The following is a 24,497-nucleotide window of genomic DNA, read 5'->3' on the forward strand; positions in this document are numbered from 1 at the left end:
GATTGAGGATAAGTTGGGCTTTGGTAAGGTAGTTTTCAACGTCAGAGAATGCTAGCTGAGTTGTATGCAGGAGGGTGGGAATGTTTTGTGCAGCACAGATTAAGGTAGTGTCATCTGCATACTGAATTATAGATGCATGCTGTGTGGAGGTATGGAGGTCATTTGTGAAGATTGTGAATAGTAGTGGTCCTAAGATAGAACCCTGTGGGACTCCTATAGTTATGGGCAGCTGAGGAGAGAGAGAATTTTCCCATTTCACAACTTGGTACCTGTCACGTAGCTTTGGAACCAGGTAAAAGTGGAATTTGATAGATGATATTGGTTTAGTTTTTTAGTAGGATTTGGTGTGAGACTGTGTCAAATGCTTTGGACATATCCAAAAAAAAGAGTTGACACTTGTAGGCCTTCATTTTGAGATGGTTTACTGTGTCTGTGAAGCAGAGGAGGGCTGTAGTGGTACTATGGGCAGGTCTGAAACCATGCTGAGTAGGTGACAGGATGTTGCTGTCTAGAAGATAGTTTAGCATCTGGGTATGGATGCATTTTTCTAGGATTTTGGCCAGGGGGGAGAGTAAAGCAATGGGTCTGTAGTTATTAAGTTCAGTGGACATCCCGCCTTTATGTATGGGTGTAACATAGGATATTTTCCAGAGTTTGGGCACATAGTTTTCAACAATTGATCTGTTTATGAGAGTGGAGACTGGGATAGCAATAGCATCTGCTGTGAGTTTCAAGAAATAGCTGGGGAGTAGGTCGGCTGCTGTTGATGAGGTTTTTAGTTTGGAGATCATGCTTTTGATTGAAGTGGTGGAAACTGTTTTGAGGGTAAAGCTTGTATTAGTGTTATTTGTGTTGGGGGTGCTAGTGAGGAAGGAACTGTCCTGTGATACTAAGGATAGAATTGAGTTCACAAAGTGGGAGTTGTATTGTGTTTCGATGGGAACTTTAGTGTCAGGGGTGGTTGGTTTGGGGGTAGCCTTTTGGGTGAATTTTAGTAGCTGGTTTACATTTTTCCAAAATTTTTGTGGGTTGTGTTGGTATTTAGTTTGTAATGTTGTGTAGTAGGATTTTTTGTCCAGCCTAACGCATTTTTTTGCACAGTTGCGCAGTTCTTGGTACTTAATTAGGCTTTGTATTTCTTTGTTTTTTTTATAGTAAATCCAGGCAGTGTCGCTGGACTTGAGGATTTGTTTGGTTTCTTTACTGAGCCAAGGGTTTGTAGAAGTTCTAACCTTGATTTTGCGCAATGGAGCGACAGTGTCTAGGTGTTGTAGAAATGTTTTGTTGAAATATGCTACAGCCATGTCAAGTCGGAGGGTGTTTAGGGGGGTCCAGTCACAGTTACAGAGTAAAGTGTTGAGGACCTCAGGAGAGATTTTTTTGTGTTTGTAGTGAATATATAGTTAGTGGTTTTGCATATGCTTGTTCTACTACGTATAAAGTATATTATGTTGTGGTCACTTAAGGTGTCTGGGAGACTGCCTGTGTGAGGGTACAATGTGGGGTTGTTAGTTAGGACCCAGTCAAGGATGGATTCCGTTTTAGATTTGTTATCACATCTAGTTGGAATTTGGATTGCTGCTGGTAGCCATGGAAATTTATTAGATTACTTGGTGGTTCTGATATACAGGTGAACCAATCTAGGTTGAAGTCCCCAAAATAAGGGTTTCTTGTGAGTATGTGGAAGAACACCGGGATAAGAAGTCTTCAAGGCTAGCAGGTGTATTACCAGGTGGAATATAGATCACAATTGTGGTGATGACCTTTTTAGGGTGAAGTTGAAGTTGTGAGATAAGTATGTCCCAATTATTGGGGGAGGGGTAGGAGTTTGGTAATTGATGGACAGTTAAATTGGACCTGTACAGTAAGGCAGTTCCACCCCCTTTACAAAGTGGTCTGTCTTGTCTAATGATATTGTAGCCGGTAGGGAGAACTTTTGAGTTAGCTATGTTTTTATTTAGCCAGGCTTCTGTTAAAGCAACTATGTCTGGGGAGTAGTGTGCTATTGTGGCCTGGAGTTCAGGTATTTTATTTTTGATACTTCTAATATTAATATTTAGCATTAAAAGATGGTTGGTTTTGCCGCTGTTGTTAATTTGCCCAGGGATGAAGAAAGTGGGGGTGTTATGTTCTGACATTTGTGTTGGAGCAGTTTGTGTTGGACAGAATGGATTTGGGCCTGGGTTGGGGTGGATATCCCCACTTATGGTGAGCCTGGTGTTAAAATGGTGATACAGATGTTGGAGTGTGGCGAGGAGTGTGAGAAAGTATTGTGTTTTTTGGAGTAGGAATGAGAGCATATGTGTTTAGTTCTGAATTGGTCCATTATGTAGTTCTTGAATAACTGTGGGCAGATATTATTATAATGTGTGGTGTCTGTATACGAGAGTGCATAATGTAGTGTTGTGCTACTAAGTTTAGGGATATTGCTAGAGTGATAACTTGTGGTGTTGTAAAGAATTATGAGAAGACAGACTAGACTTAGTTGTGTGATAGTCATGGTTATAAAGTTTAAGTTGTTTATAGGTGGGGAGTCTGAATAGGAATTATAGGGTTGCACTATATGTCGAAGGGGAAGTAGTGTGGGGTCATGTAAAAAATGCCTAGTGGGAATGAGAGTGATTGGGAGTATTTTGTGTGGAGCAGGTTGGTATGGTATAATGTGATATGACTTGAGGAGCTGTGATTGGTGGAGGTGATGTGAGGGTGAGCTGTGGGTGTGGTTCTGATTACTATAAATGTAGAGGTAGTGGGGGTGGGAGGGAATAGGGGGCAGGGGAGCAGAGAGAGCCCGAGCATTAGTGAGGGCGAACGGAGTGGGGCAGAGACAACCAAGACAAGAGAAAAAAGTAAGTATTACTTTACAAATCTGAACACTTTAAACAAATTCCTGAGGTATAATGGCTTACCGGCAAGCAGAATGTAATTGCTGAAGAACACTTGTGTCCTGGTGGGAGACTAGAAGTTTAAAGATGGCTCCATGCTCAGCAGGATTCTAATATAGACTTTGTATTGGGGGAGGGAGATAGTACAAGGGGTGTAAACCAGGTGGAATGCAAAGAAACCAGACAGGCAATCAGTGGAAATCAGTGAAGGCCTCAGAGGGGGTAAGTAATAATTCACACTACCTGTAAAGTGAAGGAGAGAAGAGACAGCAAAGTTTATTAAGGTTGGGAGTGTGTCTTCACATTGACTTGCTGATTAGTAAACAGTTTGTGCACAGATTAGAGTAGGGAGATTCATTAGCAATGAAGGGGAATGAATTGAACGTACCACAAGCAACCTGCATCCAATATGCAGATGACTCAACTTTGATCTGCTCTGCCATAAATACTCCCTCTCTCCAGTCCATCACCCAAAAAACCTTTCATAATGTTGAAAAATGGTTTATGCAGCATTGCCTCCTCCTTAATCCCAAAAAAACAAAGCTGCTTCTCTTTACTCCTACTAACAAATCTCCTACACCTCTCATTACTATCACCTCAAATAATTCCACCTGCATTAACCCTGACAATACCACTCGGCTATTAGGGGTAACCATTGACAACCATCTTAACTTTGATGAACAAATAAATAGTACTATTAAAGCTGTTAATAAAAAAATTGGGACACTCTATCGAATTAAACCTTTCCTTACCCCAGCGGCTAGAAAAACCATTGCTCAGACCCACCTGCTCTCCACCCTTTTTTATGCTTCGACTATTTATACCACACTATCTAAAAATAACATCAATAAACTCTCAACCTGTTATAACAGTATAGCTAGATTCATTAATGCAACTCCCCTTAGAACTCACCATTGTTATAACCTGAAACAACTAAATTGGCTAGAACTAAATAACCACCTACTTTACCAACAACTACTTATAATTCATAAAACCCTTCACTTCCTGAAAATACTCCAAGCCTGGCTAGACTTATTTCTCCATATAAGAACCTAAACACACTTCGTTCTGCCAACAAGTTTCTAGTATCCATAACTAAATCACATAATAAAGCTGGTGATGCACTATTTTCAAATTCAATAGGGAAACACTGGAATCTAATCCCTCAAGAAATAGCTACTCTTCAGTCCACCTCTCTGTTCAAAAGACAAATCAAAGCACACCTTACTTCTCAATGGCTATGTCCCTGTATCAATCCCGATTGAAAGTATGTCTCAATACACCTTATTATTTTTCCTTCCTGTCCCCTTACTGGCCCTACCTGAAGCTTGCTGGAGTTGAGAGTTGAACCCTAAGGGATGCCTATATTTCTTAATAACTTTAGTATGTAGTTCTTGTTTTTATTGTAAACTGACTTAATTATTGTTTTTATATAATGTTATAGATATCCTCTCTTGTACCTTGTATAAATCTACTAAGATAATTGTTATAAATCACTGTAATTTTATCCATACTGGAGCTTTTCTCCCCGGGCCTCTACTGTAAACGGATATATGTCCAGCTAGACTAGCCCGGTCAACAAATGTAAAATAAAATAAATAAATTGAGATGCAAATACACAGGTGAGCCTCCAAGTGATACAAACTAAGGCAGAAAGCACTGAGAGGGCTGCTTGATGGTTAATTTGGTCACAGGGATGTGAATTAAATGTATACTGTCTATTGGACAGTTAGGATTACTGTACTAGCGGGGGGGGGGACACAAGGCTACAACAGTCAGTTTTATTAGCAAGCTAAGAACTACTAAGAAATACTGCTAATGTAATAGCTTCACTCTCATAAAACATACAAGTAGAATGCCTGGGTGGACTGACCCTGCTCTTGAGGCTCAAAATGTATATCCTTGTTTAGTTTGCAGTACTGATTATTTCTTATACTGTATGGGTGGAGTGGTAGCCACAGACTGCAGATTTGCTTGAGTGTGCTCCTGCTCTTGAGGCTCAAAATGTATATCCTTGTTTAGTTTGCAGTACTGATTCATTCTTATACTGTATGGGTGGAGTGGTAGCCGCAGTGTGCTCGGCAAGCAGAATGTAATTGCTGAAGAGTACTTGTGTCCTGGTGGGAGACTAGAAATTTAAAGATTTAAATTACCACTGCACCAGGTGTGTAGATTTACTGACATTAGAGGTGAGGTCATCACCACTGCATCAGGTGTGTAGATTTACTAACATTAAAGGTGAGGTCGTTACTAATGTACCAGGTGTGTAGATTTACTGACATTAAAGGTGAGGTCATTACTAATGTACCAGATGTGTGGATTTACTGACATTAAAGGTGAGGTCATTACTGTTGCACCAGGTGTGTAGATTTACTAACATTAAAGGTGAGGTCATTACTGCTGTACCAGGTGTGTAGATTTACTAACATTAAAGGTGAGGTCATTAACACTGCACCAGGTGTGTAGATTTACTAACATTAAAGGTGAGGTCATTACTGCTGTACCAGGTGTTTAGCTTTACTAACATTAAAGGTGAGGCCATTACTACTGCACCAGGTGTGTAGATTTACTAACATTAAAGTTGAGGTCATTACTGCTGTACCATGTGTGTAGATTTACTAACATTAAAGGTGAGGTCATTAACACTGCACCAGGTGTGTAGATTTACTAACATTAAAGGTGAGGTCATTACTGCTGTACCAGGTGTTTAGCTTTACTAACATTAAAGGTGAGGCCATTACCACAGCACCAGGTGTGTAGATTTACTAACATTAAAGGTGAGGCCATTACTACTGCACCAGGTGTGTAGATTAACTAACATTAAAGGTGAGGTCATTATCACTGCACCACATGTGTAGAGTTACTAACATTAAAGGTGAGGTCATTACCACTGCACCAGGTGTGTAGATTTACTAACATTAAAGGTGAGGTCATTACTGCTGTACCAGCTGTGTAGATTTACTAACATTAAAGGTGAGGTCATTAACACTGCACCAGGTGTGTAGATTTACTAACATTAAAGGTGAGGTAATTACTGCAGCACCAGGTTTGTAGATTTACTAACATTAAAGGTGAGGTCATTATCACTGCACCAGATGTGTAGATTTACTAACATTAAAGGTGAGGTCATTATTGCTGTACCAGGTGTTTAGCTTTAATAACATTAAATGTGAGGTCATTACCACTGCACCAGGTGTGTAGATTTACTAACATTAAATGTGAGGTCATTACTGCTGTACCAGGTGTTTAGCTTTACTAACATTAAAGGTGAGGCCATTATCACTGCACTAGGTGTATAGATTTACTAACATTAAAGGTGAGGTCATTACTGCTGCACCAGGTGTGTAGATTTACTAACATTAAAGGTGAGGTCATTACTGCTGTACCAGGTGTGTAGATTTACTAACATTAAAGGTGAGGTCATTAACACTGCACCAGGTGTGTAGATTTACTAACATTAAAGGTGAGGTCATTACTGCAGCACCAGGTTTGTAGATTTACTAACATTAAAGGTGAGGTCATTATCACTGCACCAGATGTGTAGATTTACTAACATTAAAGGTGAGGTCATTATTGCTGTACCAGGTGTTTAGCTTTAATAACATTAAAGGTGAGGTCATTACCACTGCACCAGGTGTGTAGATTTACTAACATTAAAGGTGAGGTCATTACTGCTGCACCAGGTGTGTAGATTTACTAACATTAAAGGTGAGGTCATTACTGCTGTACCAGGTGTGTTGATTTACTAACATTAAAGGTGAAGTCATTACTGCTGTACCAGATGTGTTGATTTACTAACATTAAAGGTGAGGTCATTACACTGTACCAGGTGTTTAGATTTACTGACATTAAAGGTGAGGTCATTACTACTGTACCAGGTGTGTAGATTTACTGACATTAAAGGTGATGTCATTACACTGTACCAGGTGTGGAGATTTACTGACATTAAAGGTGAGGTCATTACTACTGCACCAGGTGTGTAGATTTACTGACATTAAAGGTGAGGTCATTGCTACTGTACCAGGTGTGTTGATTTACTAACATTAAAGGTGAGGTCATTACTGCTGTACCAGGTGTGTTGATTTACTAACATTAAAGGTGAGGTCATTACACTGTACCAGGTGTTTAGATTTGCTAACATTAAAGGTGAGGTCATTAATGGTGTACCAGGTGTGTTGATTTACTGACATTAAAGCTGAGGTCATTATCACTGCACCAGGTGTGTAAATTTACTGACATTAAAGGTGATGTCATTACTACTGTACCAGGTGTATGGATTTACTAACATTAAAGGTGAGGTCATTACTACTGCACCAGGTGTGTAGATTTACTGACATTAAATGTGAGGTCATTACTGCTGCACCAGGTGTGTAGATTTACTGACATTAAAGGTGATGTCATTACTGCTGCACCAGGTGTGCAGCTTTACTAACATTAAAGGTGAAGTCATTACTGCTGTACCAGGTGTGTAGATTTACTAACATTCAAGGTGAGGTCATTGTCACTGCACCAGGTGTGTAGATTTACTAACATTAAAGGTGAGGTCATTACTGCTGCACCTGTTATGCAGATTTACTAGCATTAAAGGCGAGGTCATTACTGATGTGCCGGGTGTGTAGATTTACTAACATTAAAGGTGAGGTCATTACCACTGCACCAGGTGTGTAGATTTACTAACATTAAAGGTGAGAAAAATAAACTTTCTTGTGACTGCCAAAGGTGGCTTCAAAAACTAAGCAAAAGTCTGTGTAAAAACTGAAACACACCACAACAGGCTATTAAAAATATGCTCTTTAGATAAAATAAAAACTTTAATTGTTAAGACTTAAAATGAGACGTAAAGCAATAAAACAAAGCCTTTACTGATTTGTATATAAGCGCTTTCAGCTAAAAGCCTTCTTCAGATCATGATTTATTATTTACATTTTCAATGAGTACTTTAACTAATTCCACCTAAAACACCATTTTTTAGCTTTTCTGTGATTTAAAAAGTTTGATATTGCTACATATTGTACTTATTTGCTGCCTGCACTTGAATTAAGTCATTTTTGTGTTTAAATAATCTTTTTAACTGTTGTAGGCAACACACTAAAGTGTGATAGCCTTTTCTGTGTATTTAAAGTGCTGTTTTGATTGTATTTGCTCTATTTTCTGAAAAAAAAAAAAAACAAATAAACAAAAAAATATACTTGTTTCCCGCCTTTCTGAACTAGTATAGTCCAGTTTTCAGGTTAGTGCTGAATTCTGGGCTGTGTTACAAGTTTCTGTGTTGCCCATACCTTACTTGGATAGAAGGAAGTTTCTCTGTTCACCTGTGAGAGAGAGGAGCTTTGAGCAGCCTATCTGTCCCTGGAGGAGTGGTTTCAGCCCCGAAGTTAGTAGTTTATTGGCCATTTTGGGCTAATTTCTCTATCTTTCACTTCCCTGCTATAAAAACTGCATTTGTGCAGTTTTTGAGCTTGTATTCCACTCAGCAAGTGCCTTCCAGGTATTCTGCAGAGTCTACAGCAGCAGAGAGACAAAAGAGTGACTTTGGCGTGATTAAGTATAATTTTTCTGCTTTTCTTGCTGCCTTAACTAATTCCACCTAAAACGCCAGTTTTTTTTTTAGCGAATCTGTGATTTAAAAAGTTTGTTATTGCTACATATTGTACTTATTTTCTGCCTGCAATTGAATTAAGTCATTTTTGTGTTTAAATAATCTGTTTAACTGTTGTAGGCTACACACTAAAGTGCGATAGCCTTTTCTGTGCATTTAAAGTGTTGTTTTGATTGTATCTACTCTGTTTTCTGAAAAAAAAAAAAAATATATATATACTTGTTACCCACCATTCTGAACTAGTATAGTCCAGTTTTCAGGTTATTGCTGGATCCAGGACTGAGTTACAAGTTTCTGTGTTGCCCATACCTTACTTGGATAGAAGGAAGTTTCTCTGTTCACCTGTGAGAGAGGGGAGCTTTGAGCAGCCTATCTGTCCCTGGGGGAGTGGTTTCAGCCCAGACTTTAGTAGTTTATTGGCCATTTTGGGCTAATTTTGATTGTATCTGCTCTATTTTTTGAAAAATAAACAAAACAAAAAAAACAAACAAAAAATATACTTTTTCACGCTTTTATGAACTAGTATAGTCCAGTTTTCAGGTTATTGCTGAATCCAGGGCTGTGTTACAAGTTTCTGTGTTGCCCATACCTTACTTGGATAGAAGGAAGTTTCTCTGTTCACCTGTGAGAGAGATGAGCTTTGAGCAGCCTATCTGTCCCTGGAGGAGTGGTTTCAGCCCAGAAGTCAGCAGTTTATCGGCCATTTTGGGCTAATTTCTATCTCTTTCACTTCCCTGCTATAAAAAACGCATTTGTGCAGTTTTGCGCACCGGGCAGCGCCGTTTAACTAGAGTTAAACTATTCTAGACTCCACGAAGTCTACTCTTCAATTTTTCCCTTGGAACTAGACAAACATTCAACTTTAGCACTCAAACCATTCATTTCACAGTCAAGCACTTGCTTAAAACTCATAGCAAGCACTAATTAACCCTAGCACTAGACCACCCCTATACTGTCCAGAAGGACAAGGCTCTCTATTCGTCCCCACCAGCCAATCAGAAAAACAGCTTACTCTACTTATTCAGGCATGTCCAAAGGGTGGTTTCTGGTGTACTCTCCAGTCCAACTGGTGAATCTGGGCATTTTGATGCAATGTTACAACTGCCTCGTGTACACAGACAACCCTCTCCTCCTACCACCAAACATTAATATATGTGAGAGATGCAATTATACAACCAAACTGGAGGCAAAGCTCTCTCAACCCAAGACTGGAACTGACAGTCAAGAGGAGAAGGGTAATACTTGCAACACACTACCAGTCTCACATAGACCTAATAAACCAACACTGGCAAATAACACACATGAATACATGAAAACATACTCGGAGGCTCTAAATAAAAATCTGCAAAAGTAACAGAGACCTCCAAAGCAGACATCCAAGCAACCTCCACACCCCATCACCAACCATGAAACACATACTTCACATAATCAGTGTGCCACTCAATCACAGCCCTTAATGCAAAATAACATACCCAACACACTAGTAATAGGTGACTCAATACTCAAGCACACTGATGTCCCACTAACTAGGCTGGACAAGGAGAAGTTTACAGTTAGCTGCCTGTCGGGTGCCAGGATCCGCCACATAACACAAGCACTCAGGTCACTCCAGAACAAGTACAAATATGACTCTGTCACTGTCCATGTTGGTGTGAATGATCTGAGATGTAACTCCCTGGACTACATGAAAAGAGAATGGAAGAGCTCTCTGATCATGTAGCCCAAGCCGGTATGACCCTGGCCCTGAGTAGCATCCTGCTCTCACCAAGAATGATGCCACAGTATAAAGAAAAAAATATCAATTTCAACAATTGGCTAAGTTTCTGGTGTCATTCAAAGGGGATCCAGTATCTGTCCGCCTGGGATGACATGCTCGACAAGCCATGTTGCTTTGCAAGAGATGGCTTACACCTGTCACCCTTATGCTTTTGAATACTGACCAAGGCTCTTGCCACCCCCATAATGCCTTTTTTAGGCAAGGCTCAAAAGACAAACCCACCACCATAAATAGCACAAGTAACCAAAAACTGAGGGTAATGCTACTCAACACCAGAAGTCTAAACCTCAAAATGCTCGCACTCGAGGCACTCCTCAGTATGGAGAACATTGACATCTGTGCAGTAACAGAAACCTGGTTTAAGGCTCCTGAGAGCACCCCAGCACTACTAGGCTATAACTCATACCATACCTTTCAGCCACAGAACCAGGACCAAAACACAAAAGGCAGGGGTGTATCCATATTCATCAAGGATACCCACACCTCCAGGTTAGTGGCGCAGCACAATGCATCAGAGATCATCCATGTGCAACTAACAATGGGCAAAACTGCAATCCAAATTGTAGCTTGCTACAGATCATCCACCATGGCCCAGAACCCCCATTCCGCATTTCTGGAGACACTGGGAAATATGAAGGTCCTACCAAATACCCTAATACTGGGTGATTTCAATTACCCAAACATAAACTGGGAGAACTACTCAAGTACTAACTCCCTTGCCCAACACTTCCTAGAATTTATAAACTCGAACGCCCTGGATCAACTGGTCAACACCCCCACCAGAGGGAACAACATATTGGACCTGGTCATCACCAACATGGGTGACCGGTGTTCCACACCAGAGATCAACCCCTCGCTGGTTAGATCAGACCATAGACTAATCACTCTGGATATCCACATTCTGCCCCCACCCTCAATCAAGGAAACCACCATGAAGAACTTTTCAAAAGCAAACTTCACATTACTGAAGACCACGGTGGAAAGGTTCACAGCCCCCATGCTAAAGGACAATGCTGTCCAAGCTGCTGAAACCTTTACAAAGGCACTCTACAAGCATCTGCAGGAATGCATGGATCATGCTATCCCAAGTAAAACCAAGACTCACTCCTCCAAGAAAAGGAAACCAGTCTGGTGGCCCCTGCCATAAACAAGCTCTACAACAGAAGGAGGAAACTAGTACAGAAAAAGAGTAAAATCCCAAGAAGGAAAGACATCCCTGATCAGTATCAGCAAGAAACTATGATCCCTCATTAAATCATCCAAGGCTAGTTTCGAAAGAAAAATTGCCAATGACTCCAAAGATAACCACAAAGCGTTCTTTAGCTATGTCAAGAACCTAAGTGGAAACTCTCAGATCTGCTCTGAGTTAGTGCAGAATGGCACAAAATCCACTGAATTGACTGATATTGCCAACATTTTGGCAGACAGGTTTAGTGCAAACTTCACCCCCCTCTCACCCCCTAAAGGGCCCATACCCATACCAGAAGAATGTAGGGCCCCATCAATCCCAGACACACAGGTTAAAACAGCCCTAGCCAAAGCCAAAAACACAGCTTCAATGAGACCAGACGGTGTCCCAGGCTGTGTCTTACAAGAGTTCCAAAATTAACTAACCCCTCACCTAAACACACTGTTCAAACTCAGCATCTCTACAGGCTATGTACTCACAGAGTGGCGTACAGCAACAGTTATTCCGCTCCACAAAGGTGGAGCCACAACGAACCCTGGGAACTATTGCCCTATAAGCCTGACTAGCCTGGTCTGCAAAGCTATGGAACGCATCATCATAGAACTCATTAACAGAGACATTGGGAACCTCCAAACCTTGGACCCTACCCAGTTTGGCTTTGTTAAGGGCAGATCAAGCCTCCTAAACCTGGTGGACTTCTTTGAGACGGTTACCATGGCATTAGACGAGGGAAAGGATGTCCACACAGCCTACCTAGACCTTGCAAAGGCTTTTGACACCATTCCCCATTCTAGTATTATAGACAAGCTCACCAGCTTGAACATAAACCCCTACATCATGAGATGAGTTGCCAACTGGCTTATGGATAGAACCCACATGGTGAGAGTTGCAGGCTCTACGTTTGACTCTAAACTGGTTACAAGTGGTGTCCCCCAGGGCTCAGTCCTAGGACCTCTCCTGTTTGGTATGTACTGCTCAGAGGTACAGGCAAGCATAGGAGGACTATGGCTGACTAAGTTCGCAGAAGGCTGCAAACTAGGGGCCATAACTGATTCTCTGACGGATACATACCCCCCTCCAGATGGGTCTCACGGAGATGGATACCTGGTGTCAAAATCATGGCCTCAAACTAAATGCCAAAAAGTGCATAGTCATCCCCTTTGGAAAAAACAAAGTACCCATGAACTACCACATAGGTGGTAGTCCCCTAAACACAGAAAATGTAATAAGGGATCTGGGGACCCAAGTAGATAGTAATCTCTCCTTTGATACTCATATTGCCAAGGTGGTTAGAAAATCCTTCTATGTGGCCCACCTAATCACAAAAGGGTTCGCATCTAGAACAAAAGAGGTTATTGTGCCTCTCTACTCATCACTCATTAGACCCATCATAAAATACAACACCCCATTTGGGATGTACCTTACAAGACACCTGCAACAGCTGGAAAGATCACAAAAGTACCTCACCAAGAGGAATACTGGCCTCAAACAGATGTCCTATGCAGCCCGACTCATGAAACTCCAGCTGTACTTGGTTGTGTACCGCTTACTCAGAGGTGATCTCTGCCTGACATGCAAGGCCATGTCCAACCCAGAATTGATGGACATGCTCCACCTTAAAAAAAAAAACAATTCCCGGAGAGCCACATGCTCTAGAGATATAAACCTCACCACAATGATAAATAGGGCATGCTGGAGGGATAGATTCCTGTCCCAGAGACTCCCCATGCTTTGGAACAGGATTCCAATATACATCAGGCAGAGCCCCTCACTAACACTCTTCAAAAGAAGCCTTGATGGGTGGATGGGAAACAGAAAATTTACCCCGGGGATCACTGCAGTGGCTCTGCTGGACAGTGGTGCAGGGAACTAATGGCTCTGCTGGACAGAGGCACAGGGAACTAATCTAAGGGGGTGGCGAAAGCCAACACATTCTGGCTAGGCTTATAAATGCCCTTGGGCAGAAAGCCTAGTACTTACCTATGAACCTAACCTAAGATAGGATACTTTGTATTGTTTAAATGGATGGTTTATGTGTTTTATGAAGTCTTAAGAAGCATTTGTGTTTGAACGCGATAGTGCTAAAGTTTAGATTATATTTTGCTGGAATAAAGAACTTTGTGTGCCTGTACTGTGGTGTCATCTTGAGAGTTTGTTTTTTACTATTGGACTATTTTTCCTAGAGGTGCTTTATCCTTGTATTTGCTGGTTTCTGTAACAGTGGAAGTGTAGTTAAGTTCTTATTATATTTTTAGGAGGTCCATCTATTGGAAGACCACTTTGGAATTCGTCATTTAAGATTTTGTAATTTTGTATTATTTCTTTTGTTCCGCTCTTATTTATTGCAATGTGTTTTAACTTGCATTTGTTTTCCTTTGCATTTGTTTAAATTTGTTTTATCTTACAGTTTAAAAAGTAATTATTTAGGGCAAGTTAGCAAATATTTATTTTCTGTTCTTTACTCTGACTGCAGAGTTTGAGACTAGCTCATCTTTGGGAGGAGTTAAGAAGTAGCATTTGTCATTTAAATTATTCAGAAGAGGAAAAGGTTTTCATCTTTTGGAGAAGAAGCATTTTAAGCATGGGACAAAAGGGGCAGCCTCCCCAGGTGCAGTGTCAGGTAGCACAATTGGGAAGTGGAGTTTTTATTTTGTACCAGCATTTCTGAAAGGAACCTCAGCACTTTGTGTGTGTTAAGCTACTGTTTATGAAAAGTAGGAGTTTTGTTTTTCTTTTCTTTTTTTTTTTTAATATTTTCTCTTCAACAGAACAGCTGAGGAGACATGGCTACAGTAAAAGCAAAAGACCTTTCTTTTTGCACTTCCCTTACTTAGGGTGCAGACAGTATATTGTGGGATGGCACTGGGCACTAGATGGACCAGCTATGGCTCTGTTTTGAAGTTGCCAGCTGCTTTGTGATAATGTTTCCCACCTTCTCACCCTTTCCTTGTTGCACTGCTAAACTCACTAGCTCTTGAGTGGCCTGTCCCTTCTGTACGTTTGAGTCTGGAAACTCCTCCCAGTCTCATCATGTCCACTTGTTCTAGTGAGTACTAGACGTTCAAACTTGAAAGGTTTTCCACTTTGATTGTTAAGACTTCAGTTACACTATTTTTCATATTTTCCAACTGTTTAAAGCACACTGCAATATAAAGAATATTAATCTATTTTCTGCCATCACATTTATAATATCCCAAACAGCTGGCTAAGGCTATCAGTCACTAGTTATTTCCAAAGCACATCTCAGGAGTCAGCTTGGGATTAATGCTTCTGCTGTGCTCCTGGTGACAGAAGGAGCACAGCCACATTATTTTCTACCCTTCCTAGAGACTACCTGTCACTTGAAAGCCTGAAAACTGCTTTTTAGGAGCAAGCTTGGAATTATTGGTACTGTTTTCTACTGCTGAGAGCAACAGCACAGGAACATTGATCTCTGACTGTCTCTGACAGGGCAGTTTGTATGGGACTTCCCTTCTCATTGGGCAGTATGCATGGGACTTCCCTTCTGATTGGGCAGTGTGTATGGGACTTCCCTTCTCATTGGGCAGTATGCATGTGACTTCCCTTCTGATTGGGAAGTGTGTATGGGACTTCCCTTCTCATTGGGCAGCATGCATGGGACTTCCCTTCTGATTGGGCAGTGTGTATGGGACTTCTCTTCTCACTGGGCAGTGTGCATGGGACTTCCCTTCTGATTGGGCAGTGTGTATGGGACTTCTCTTCTGACTGGACAGTGTGTATGGGAGTTCCCTGCTGATTGGGCAGTGTGCATGGGACTTCCTTGTGATTAGGCAGTGTGTATTTGACTTCCCTTCGGATTGGGTAGTGTGTATGGGACTTCCCTTCTCATTGGGCAGTATGCATGGGACTTCCCCTCTGATTGGGCAGTGTGCATGGGACTTCTCTTCTGACTGAACAGTGTGTATGGGAGTTCCCTTCTGAATGGGGAGTGTACATCAGACTTCCTTGTGACTAGGCAGTGTGTATTTGACTTCTGTTTGGATTGGGCAGCATGTATGGGACTCCCTTCTGACTGGGCAGTGTGTATGGGAGTTCCCTTCTGACTGGACAGTATGTATGGGACTTCCCTTCTGATTGGAGATTGTGCATGGGACTTCCTTGTGATTAGGCAGTGTGTATTTGACTTCCCTTCTCATTGGGCAGTATGCATGGGACTTCCCTTCTGATTGGGCAGTGAGTATGGGACTTCTCTTCTGACTGGACAGTGTGTATGGGACTTCCCTTCTGATTGGAGATTGTGCATGGGACTTCCTTGTGATTAGGCAGTGTGTATTTGACTTCCATTCAGATTGAGTAGAGTGTATGGGACTTCTCTTCTGACTGGACAGTGTTAATGGGACTTGCTGACTGGTCTGCTTTTGGACCGCTAAGCAGCTAGCTTGTTTTGCATTGAGCTGCTGTATGGGCTATCACCAAACAGCTGGTCATTTGCTTCTAAGAAATCAGTTTGTGATCAGTGCTACTGATCTGATTCTGGTAAGAGAAGGACAGTCATTTTTAGTGTAGCACTATTAGTAGAGAGGCAGTAGCCAATAGGTGAATCACTATACTTTATCATTCTTGACAAACATAGTTCTGTCTTTTTACTAAGTAATTCTAGATTAGACACCATCTACTCTAAGTTTAAGGTATCGCACTAAATATTTTATCTATAATCTTTAGAGTAGTCTATAATAGGGTACTTCAAACCACTGTGTACTATGGACAGCCCTTCCCCTTCACTATCTGATAAAATGGCTCAACAGTCTTCTGTCAACCACTCCACGTCTTGAGGTTGTGGTTGGTATAACGGTTTACGTGTTTATCTTGCAGACGCAAAGTTCAGGGTTTGATTCTTAGCTTTGAAGGAAATTGGCTAGGCTTGAAATGTCCCAGAAGGGCAGCTAGCTTTATACTAAGCTATGAACCTATAAATCTGTGGCCAGTCTGACTGTATGAGCCAACACTTACTCCTTCTCCAGTCCCATGCGATGCACCTCCACACAGATCCCCCAAGAGTCATCAGGTAAGCAGACCTAAGCCTGAGGCCTACAAAGGCTGCTGCCATACAAAGAAATATCTTAGTCATAGGTAACTCCATAGTTAGGCATACAGACTCTAACCTCTCCAGACTGGAAAAGAACAGGGCGACTGTAATATATTTGTCTATTGCCAGCATATGGGTTGCCACAATGGATTTAAAGTTTCTTAAACCAGACAAGTATGACTATGACCTAGTGATGGTCCTCATGAGAGTGAATAACCTGGGACTCTCCACATAAGGGGGCATGCAGAGAGACCAGAATGTAATTTACTATGCATGTGCTAGAGGCAGGAAAGACCCTGGACTTGAGTAGTATCTTAGTATCTGGCTTCAGTAAGAATTATGCTTGATGCTAAGACAAAATAATTGCTTTTAACATGTAGCTAAGTTGTTGGTATCATTATAATTGTGGCCCACTCATACAAAGGTTTCTGTACACAAGCTAAAGCATTTGCTGCCCCAATAGTGCCTCTTTTAGGCAGATCAGCCCCACTGGGCAGTCCTGCATAGAAATCTCCAAGCCAAGTTTGGACAACATCATCATGGTGGAACTACTCCATGTTCAGACTTTAAACAAAGCGATGCCAGAACATGAGGCCTGTGTGTAACTCAAACATATTCATGTCTGTGTAGTTACTGAAACATAGGTTCAGTATAGTGACAACACTCTCTTTATACCAGGGTTTAGTACCTATCATACCACAGGGATCAGTTTTGTGTCTGATCCTGTTTGACATTTATTCTGCAGACAACCAAGGCGTGTGATACATTACTGATACTAAATGCTCCAAAAATGCTGGAATATGCACAATCTTGGTGTACTGAAAAGTATCTCAAGCAAAAATGCAAAAAAGTTCAGCAAAGTAGCTGTCAGCTAAAACATTGTTTCCACCTCATATGTTATAAGGGGGACTCCTTTTCAAACAGATATGGTCATAAGAGACCTGGCTAATTGTGGGAACAACTCTCTCTCATTCAATACCCCTGTGTGAGCTATAGTCAGGAAATCCTCAATCTGTCCTAGGTAATTTCTAAGGGAATGTCTTCAAGATCAAAGGATCAAAAGAAGTCATTTACTCACTGTACTGTTCCACTATCAAACCTGTCATCAAATACAGTGCCCTCTCTGGTATGCAAAAATCCATTCATTTTGCTCAGATAAAAAGGCCTCAAGGATTTCTACAGAAGAAAATGAAAGGTCTGAAATTCTTTAAAATTAACACAGCTCTCCTAGTACTCAGTAGCACACAGCTCTCCTAGTACTCAGTAGCACACAGCTCTCCTGATACTCAGCACAAAGCTCTCCTAGTACTGAGTAGCACACAGCACTCCTACTACTCAGTAACACCCAGCTCTCCTGATACTCAGTAGCACACAGCTCTCCCAGTATTAAGTAGCATACAGCTCTGCTGGTCCTCTCTAGCACATAGCTCTCCAGATACTCAGTAGCACACACACACAGCTCTCCTGAAGTTCAGTAGCACATAGCTCTCCTGGTGTTCAGTAGCACATAGCTCTCCTGCTACTCAGTAGCACACAGCTCTCCTAGTACTCAGTAGCACACAGTTCTCCTAGTACTCAGTAGCACACAGCTCTCCAGATATTCAGTAGCACACAGCTCCTCCATTACTCAGTATCACTCAGTTCTCTGATACTAGGTAGTACACAGCTCTCCTGATACTCAGTAGCACACAGCTCTCCTGATAATCAGTAGCACACAGCTCTCTTGGTACTCACTAGCACACAGTTCTCCTGATACTCAGTAGCACACAGCTGTCCTGGTACTCAGTAGCACACAGCTCTATGATACTCAGTAGCACATGCACACAGCTCTCCTGATACTCAGTAGCACACAGGTCTCCTGGTACTCAGTAGCACACAGCTGTCCTGATACTCAATAGCACACAGCTCTCTGATACCCAGTAGCACACAGATGTTCTGGTACCCAGTAGCACACAGCTGTCCTGATACTCAGTAGCATACAGCTCTCATGATACTCAGTAGTGCACGCACACAGCTCTCCTGATACTCAGTAGCACACAGATGTCCTGGTACTCAGTATCACACAGCTCTCCCAGTATTCAGTAGCACACAGCTCTCCTGGTACTCACTAGCATACAGCTTTCCTGATACTCAGTAGCACACAGCTCTCGTGATACTCAGTAGCACATGCACACAGCTCTCCTGATCCTCAGTAGCACACAGCTCTCCTGATACTCAGTAGCACACAGCTCTCCTGATACTCAGTAGCTCACAGCTCTCCTGATAAACAGTAGCACACAGCTGTCCTAGTACTCAGTAGCACACAGCTCTCCCGGTATTCAGTAACACACAGCTCTCCTGGTACTCACTAGCACCAGCATTTCTGATACTCAGTAGCACACAGCTCTTGTGATACTCAGTAGCACATGCACACAGCTCTCCTGATACTCAGTAGCACACAGCTGTCCTGGCATTCAGTAGCACACAGCTCTCTGATACTCAGTAGTACACAGCACTCCTGGTACTCATTAGCACACAGCTTTTCTGATATTTAGTAGCACACAGCAGTCCTGGTACTCAGTATCACACAGCTCTCCTGATACTCAGTAGCACACAGCTCTCCTGGTGCTCAGTAGCACACAGATCTCCTGGTACTCACTAGCACACAGTTCTCCTGATATTCAGTAGCACACAGCTCTCCTGGTACTCAGTAGCACACAGCTCTCCTGATATTCAGTAGCACATGCACACAGCTCTCTTGATATTCACTAGTATACAGCTCTCCTGGTACAAACTAGCACACAACTCTCCTAATACTCAGTAGCACACAGCTCTCCTGATACTCAGGAGCACACAGCTCTCCTGATACTCAGGAGCACACAGCTCTCCTGGTACTTACTAGCATACAGCTCTCCTGATACTCTGTACCACATGCATACAGCTCTCCTGATACTCAGTAGCACACAGCTCTCCTGGTACACAGTAGCACATATCTCTCCTGATACTCAGTATCACACAGCTCTCCTGGTACTCAGTAGCACACAGCTCTCCTGGTACTCACTAGCACACAGCTCTCCTGATACTCAGTAACACACAGCTCTCCTGGTACTCGGTAGCACACAGCTCTCCTGATACTCAGCACAACACAGCTCTCTGGTACTCAGTAGCACACAGCTCTCCTGGTACTCACTAACACACAGTTCTCCTGATACTCAGTAGCACACAGCTCTCCTGGTGCTCAGTAGCACACAGCTCTCCTGATACTCAGTAGCACATGCACACAGCTCTCTTGATATTCACTAGTACACAGCTCTCCTGGTACTCTCTAGTACACAACTCTCCTAATACTCACTAGCACACAGCTCTCCTGATACTCAGTAGCACACAGCTCTCCTGATACTCAGTAGCACACAGCTCTCCTGGTACTCAGTAGCACACATCTCTCCTGATACTCAGTAGAACACAGCTCTCCTGATACTCAGTAGCACACAGCTCTCCTGGTACTCAATAGCATACAGCTCTCCTGATACTCAGTAGCACATAGCTCTCCTTGTACTTAGAAGCACACACACACAGCTCTCCTGGTACTCAGTAGCACATTGTTCTCCTGGTACTCAGTAGCACACAGGTCTCCTGATACTCAGTAGCACACAGATGTCCGGGTACTCAGTATCACACAGCTCTCCCAGTATTCAGTAGCACACAGCTCTCCTGGTACTCACTAGCATACAGCTTTCCTGATACTCAGTAGCACACAGCTCTCCTGATACTCAGTAGCTCACAACTCTCATGATAAACAGTAGCACACAGCTGTCCTAGTACTCAGTAGCACACAGCTCTCCCAGTATTCAGTAACACACAGCTCTCCTGGTACTCACTAACACACAGTTCTCCTGATACTCAGTAGCACACAGCTCTCCTGGTGCTCAGTAGCACACAGCTCTCCTGATACTCAGTAGCACATGTACACAGCTCTCTTGATATTCACTAGTACACAGCTCTCCTGGTACTCTCTAGTACACAACTCTCCTAATACTCACTAGCACACAGCTCTCCTGATACTCAGTAGCACACAGCTCTCCTGGTACTCGGTAGCACACAGTTCTCCTGATACTCAGTAGCACACAGCTCTCCTGCTACTCAGTAGCACACATCTCTCCTGATACTCAGTAGCACACAGCTGTCCTGGCATTCAGTAGCACACAGCTCTCTGATACTCAGTAGTACACAGCACTCCTGGTACTCATTAGCACACAGCTTTTCTGATATTTAGTAGCACACAGCAGTCCTGGTACTCAGTATCACACAGCTCTCCTGATACTCAGTAGCACACAGCTCTCCTGGTGCTCAGTAGCACACAGATCTCCTGGTACTCACTAGCACACAGTTCTCCTGATATTCAGTAGCACACAGCTCTCCTGGTACTCAGTAGCACACAGCTCTCCTGATATTCAGTAGCACATGCACACAGCTCTCTTGATATTCACTAGTATACAGCTCTCCTGGTACAAACTAGCACACAACTCTCCTAATACTCAGTAGCATACAGCTCTCCTGATACTCAGGAGCACACAGCTCTCCTGATACTCAGGAGCACACAGCTCTCCTGGTACTTACTAGCATACAGCTCTCCTGATACTCGGTACCACATGCATACAGCTCTCCTGATACACAGTAGCACACAGCTCTCCTGGTACACAGTAGCACATATCTCTCCTGATACTCAGTATCACACAGCTCTCCTGGTACTCAGTAGCACACAGCTCTCCTGGTACTCACTAGCACACAGCTCTCCTGATACTCAGTAACACACAGCTCTCCTGGTACTCAGTAGCACACAGCTCTCCTGATACTCAGCAGAACACAGCTCTCTGGTACTCAGTAGCACACAGCTCTCCTGGTACTCACTAACACACAGTTCTCCTGATACTCAGTAGCACACAGCTCTCCTGGTGCTCAGTAGCACACAGCTCTCCTGATACTCAGTAGCACATGCACACAGCTCTCTTGATATTCACTAGTACACAGCTCTCCTGGTACTCTCTAGTACACAACTCTCCTAATACTCACTAGCACACAGCTCTCCTGATACTCAGTAGCACACAGCTCTCCTGGTACTCGGTAGCACACAGTTCTCCTGATACTCAGTAGCACACAGCTCTCCTGGTACTCAATAGCATACAGCTCTCCTGATACTCAGTAGCACACAGCTCTCCTTGTACTTAGAAGCACACACACACAGCTCTCCTGGTACTCAGTAGCACATTGTTCTCCTGGTACTCAGTAGCACACAGCTCTCCTGATACTCAGTAGCACACAGATGTCCTGGTACTCAGTATCACACAGCTCTCCCAGTATTCAGTAGCACACAGCTCTCCTGGTACTCACTAGCATACTGCTTTCCTGATACTCAGTAGCACACAGCTCTCCTGATACTCAGTAGCTCACAGCTCTCCTGATAAACAGTAGCACACAGCTGTCCTAGTACTCAGTAGCACACAGCTCTCCCAGTATTCAGTAACACACAGCTCTCCTGGTACTCACTAACACACAGTTCTCCTGATACTCAGTAGCACACAGCTCTCCTGGTGCTCAGTAGCACACAGCTCTCCTGATACTCAGTAGCACATGTACACAGCTCTCTTGATATTCACTAGTACACAGCTCTCCTGGTACTCTCTAGTACACAACTCTCCTAATACTCACTAGCACACAGCTCTCCTGATACTCAGTAGCACACAGCTCTCCTGGTACTCGGTAGCACACAGTTCTCCTGATACTCAGTAGCACACAGCTCTCCTGCTACTCGGTAGCACACAGTTCTCCTGATACTCAGTAGCACACAGCTGTCCTGGCATTCAGTAGCACACAGCTCTCTGATACTCAGTAGTACACAGCACTCCTGGTACTCATTAGCACACAGCTTTTCTGATATTTAGTAGCACACAGCAGTCCTGGTACTCAGTATCACACAGCTCTCCTGATACTCAGTAGCACACAGCTCTCCTGGTGCTCAGTAGCACACAGATCTCCTGGTACTCACTAGCACACAGTTCTCCTGATATTCAGTAGCACACAGCTCTCCTGGTACTCAGTAGCACACAGCTCTCCTGATATTCAGTAGCACATGCACACAGCTCTCTTGATATTCACTAGTATACAGCTCTCCTGGTACAAACTAGCACACAACTCTCCTAATACTCAGTAGCACACAGCTCTCCTGATACTCAGGAGCACACAGCTCTCCTGATACTCAGGAGCACACAGCTCTCCTGGTACTTACTAGCATACAGCTCTCCTGATACTCGGTACCACATGCATACAGCTCTCCTGATACTCAGTAGCACACAGCTCTCCTGGTACACTGTAGCACATATCTCTCCTGATACTCAGTATCACACAGCTCTCCTGGTACTCAGTAGCACACAGCTCTCCTGGTACTCACTAGCACACAGCTCTCCTGATACTCAGTAACACACAGCTCTCCTGGTACTCGGTAGCACACAGCTCTCCTGATACTCAGCAGAACACAGCTCTCTGGTACTCAGTAGCACACAGCTCTCCTGGTACTCACTAACACACAGTTCTCCTGATACTCAGTAGCACACAGCTCTCCTGGTGCTCAGTAGCACACAGCTCTCCTGATACTCAGTAGCACATGCACACAGCTATCTTGATATTCACTAGTACACAGCTCTCCTGGTACTCTCTAGTACACAACTCTCCTAATACTCACTAGCACACAGCTCTCCTGATACTCAGTAGCACACAGCTCTCCTGGTACTCGGTAGCACACAGTTCTCCTGATACTCAGTAGCACACAGCTCTCCTGGTACTCAGTAGCACACATCTCTCCTGATACTCAGTAGAACACAGCTCTCCTGATACTCAGTAGCACACAGCTCTCCTGGTACTCAATAGCATACAGCTCTCCTGATACTCAGTAGCACACAGCTCTCCTTGTACTTAGAAGCACACACACACAGCTCTCCTGGTACTCAGTAGCACATTGTTCTCCTGGTACTCAGTAGCACACAGCTCTCCTGATACTCAGTAGCACACAGATGTCCTGGTACTCAGTATCACACAGCTCTCCCAGTATTCAGTAGCACACAGCTCTCCTGGTACTCACTAGCATACAACTTTCCTGATACTCAGTAGCACACAGCTCTCCTGATACTCAGTAGCTCACAGCTCTCCTGATAAACAGTAGCACACAGCTGTCCTAGTACTCAGTAGCACACAGCTCTCCCAGTATTCAGTAACACACAGCTCTCCTGGTACTCACTAACACACAGTTCTCCTGATACTCAGTAGCACACAGCTCTCCTGGTGCTCAGTAGCACACAGCTCTCCTGATACTCAGTAGCACATGTACACAGCTCTCTTGATATTCACTAGTACACAGCTCTCCTGGTACTCTCTAGTACACAACTCTCCTAATACTCACTAGCACACAGCTCTCCTGATACTCAGTAGCACACAGCTCTCCTGGTACTCGGTAGCACACAGTTCTCCTGATACTCAGTAGCACACAGCTCTCCTGCTACTCAGTAGCACACATCTCTCCTGATACTCAGTAGAACACAGCTCTCCTGGTACTCAGTAGCACACAGCTCTCCTGGTACTCAGTAGCATACAGCTCTCTTGATACTCAGTAGCACACACCTCTCCCAGTACTTAGTAGCACACACACACAGCTCTCCTGGTACTCACTAGCACATTGTTCTCCTGGTACTCAGTAGCACACAGCTCTCCTGATACTCAGTAGCACACAGCTCTCCTGATACTCAGTAGCACACAGATCTCCTGATAGTAGCACACAGCTTTCCCAGTATTCAGTAGGACACAGCTCTCCTGATACTCAGTAGCACACAGCTTTCCTGGTACTCAGTAGCAAACAGCTCTCCTGATACTCAGTAGCACACAGCTCTCCTGGTACTCAGTAGCACACATCTCTCATGATACTCAGTAGCACACAGCTCTCCTGATATTCAGTAGCACACAGCTCTCCTGGTACT

The sequence above is a fragment of the Protopterus annectens genome, chromosome 13.part0 (assembly GCF_019279795.1).
Source record: "Protopterus annectens isolate FY-2018-M chromosome 13.part0, PAN1.0, whole genome shotgun sequence".
Taxonomy (NCBI): domain Eukaryota; kingdom Metazoa; phylum Chordata; order Ceratodontiformes; family Protopteridae; genus Protopterus; species Protopterus annectens.